At 27.5% G+C, this 2,806-nt stretch overlaps 1 protein-coding gene across 7 annotated transcripts in view; it reads right to left on the reverse strand.

Moving 5' to 3' along the window:
• The window catches only part of GlcT (ceramide glucosyltransferase), a 15,397-nt gene that overhangs the window by 2,610 nt on the left and 9,981 nt on the right, over positions 1–2,806 (reverse strand). The window contains exons 1-2 of one of the 7 annotated variants that reach the window (XM_067045873.1): positions 2,108–2,806; positions 1,634–1,799 (exon numbers count right to left, since the gene is read on the reverse strand). The exons of 1 other annotated variant lie outside the window; for it this stretch is intronic. The gene's annotated coding sequence lies outside the window, so the exon portion shown is untranslated. Of the gene's footprint in view, positions 1–336; positions 458–992; positions 1,015–1,103; positions 1,311–1,633; positions 1,800–2,107 lie in introns of those variants that run through there. 5 more of the 7 variants (XM_067045874.1, XM_067045872.1, XM_067045875.1 and 2 more) reach the window with 5 other exon arrangements.

The following is a 2,806-nucleotide window of genomic DNA, read 5'->3' on the forward strand; positions in this document are numbered from 1 at the left end:
TATATTACTGCACGTATCCTCTTCCTAAAAAATTCAAAGACAGATTACTATTGATTGCTTTGTGAATTTCTTACAATCTTAACTTGTGACCAATAAAAATGATCCTTTGATCCTTTCACAAAAATCAGCTCGATAACTCAAAAAACTTAATATCTCAAAACTTCTATAACTCAAAATTAAGATTAAATCCCTTTGCCATATCTAGTTCTAACGGTATCAAAGAAATTCAGATGAATTATTCCTAAAAGCAGGAGGAGCAAGCATTCTGAGTAACAATTTTGTTAAAGTTATCTGAAAAAAACACACTACAATATATCTAGTTATAATTTTAAATACCTTTGAGTTGGGGAAAGACGTGGTGTGAGGCACCCAACAAAAAATTATTTTTGATTTATATTCGTTCCTTCCTATTTTTTATAAATTGTCCAGTCAATTGTTAACTTATCGTCTTCATTATTTTAAAAGTAAAAATTAGTATTCAATCATTAATATAATTTTTTCCTATAAATATTAATGTGTATTAATATTTAACCCAAAAGTTAAATAAATTTATTATTATTTCTTCCGTTTCCTATCTAATGTGAAAACTGAAACAATGTTACAAGAAATTCATTATATTTTATTTCAAAACACAAGAACACAACTTTTAATGCACCGTTAGGACTCATTGCCAAAAGATGTTCTGAGAATTTGTTCCTGAAAGTGAACTAGAAATCATAACAATGTTTGTCTCAATAAAGCCAGGAAGGGACATCACTAAGACTTGTTTATGGACAAGTTGCACAATTTCTGTTACTTATATATCACTAACCTTAAATAATGTAGTTAATTTTAACATTATATAAAAACACTTCAGCTATTAGCAAAATATTAAAAACTCATTTGAACTAAAACTGATTAATATAAACTAAGAACAAGAAGTAAATAATTTATATTTTTCAACAAGCATATAAGATTCTAGTTTTAATTTTAGCATAGAGCAATTATAATACCTATGGAATTTGACAGAAGATGGGCCAAGACTGGTTCAGTTATTGGTAGTACTTTTATTAAGTTAAGGTAGTCCTAAATTATCAAATATGTAATAAAATTGTAGTACTAACCCAAGTTGTCAAATAATGGATTGTTGATTGTGAAGAATTGGGGCAACTATTAGTAATAGCTTTAAATTGTGGAGATTATTAAAGAAAACTTTATTGAAGATATAAACACAGAACATAAATACTAGTATATGTATGAGTGTGTGCATGGGTCGAGTATAATGAGTAAACTGACTAATACAACTGATTAGTCACATACTATCTTGATTTTCCAAGCCTCCACTAACTAATGAAGGCCAGTAATTAGGAAGGTTACAGGTGAATTTATGTAACATGTACTACTAGAAAATAAATCCTAACTGCATTATTTTTTAAGAAAAAACAAATTAAAAAAAATTATAATCACTAATTATTGCAAACTTACACACTGAAAGATAAGATAAAATATCTTAACACAGTATAATAACATGAAATACAACTTTCTGCCAATCGATTGTACACATTAATAAATAAAACCAGTGGAAACTTTAATTTTAAAGGAACTTATGAAACTATTATATAAAATACAAAAACATCGACCAACTTCTGTTTACCTTTAACAATTCAGTAGTGTGCCACGAGTTGGCATATAATGGTTCATTAATTGTCATAACAACCTCTACATAAAACCATACACCCAATACACAATTGATCTATAGCCAAGAGGAAATCTGTATTCATTGTAATCGTTCAAACAATAACTTGAAACCGTGCAAATTCCTATAAAATAAATAGGAATTTAGTTGTATATAAACGGAAGAAAAAAAAACTTTAAAGGAATGTATTAAATTTAAGTAAACAATAAATGTTAATAATATTAAAAAAAATCAATATCATAAATACTAATAGTTTATATTAAACTAACAATGAAATTTTTTAGAAGGATTTATAATTTGAATGAAAAGAAAGAATACATGTATAGAATAAAATTATAATCAGTACATTTTTTGATAGACCAAATCGTTTGTATACACTCAACTGATAGCTTATTCCTTCACTTATAAAGAGATTAATTGAAAAAAGCTTACCTTAAGAGTTGAGTTTTCGGCGATTCCGAATAATCCTTGGCCCAAAGGTAACTTCACTACGATTACTAACTCAATATTTCTCGGCTCTAGAGCTACGAATACACCTATTAAAGCCAACCCCTGTAACCATTAAATTGTCTACCTTAACATTTCTAACTACTAATGAGCAGAAGCAGTTTAGCCAACGCCCAAATATGACAACTGACAAAACGTCTCGTTTTCAGAACAGATAGTCCTTGACAAAAATCTTCCGCATCCAAATAATGGATTACAAACGCAAAATAATGTGGATTATTAGAATAAATAAAATATTTTAATACATTAAAGAATGAATATTTCAAACGATTACAAACTTTCTAAAATATTTCATAGCCACGAACAGATACTCGAATAGAAAAATTCATCCACCCACTTTTCTCAGAAATGAACTGTTCAAATTGCACAATGATAATTAAAAAAATACAATCATTAGCGATTTGCTACATTTAAATGTGAGATGGGTGATTTAAGAAAAGAATTATGAAATATTCACAATCAATGTCACATTTAAAAGTATTTAAACTACTATAAATAAAGTTTACCTTTGCCAATAAATTGGACTGCATTGCTTGTAATAAAATATCCGTTAATTCTTAGGAATTTCATCACAGTGTTAATAAAACCCATTGGAAAGGAGTTATAATTATAATAATATAATAT

This window comes from Halyomorpha halys, unplaced genomic scaffold (assembly GCF_000696795.3).
Source record: "Halyomorpha halys isolate HHAL.00 unplaced genomic scaffold, Hhal_1.1 Scaffold10.1, whole genome shotgun sequence".
In the NCBI taxonomy this organism is placed as follows: Eukaryota; Metazoa; Arthropoda; class Insecta; order Hemiptera; family Pentatomidae; genus Halyomorpha; species Halyomorpha halys.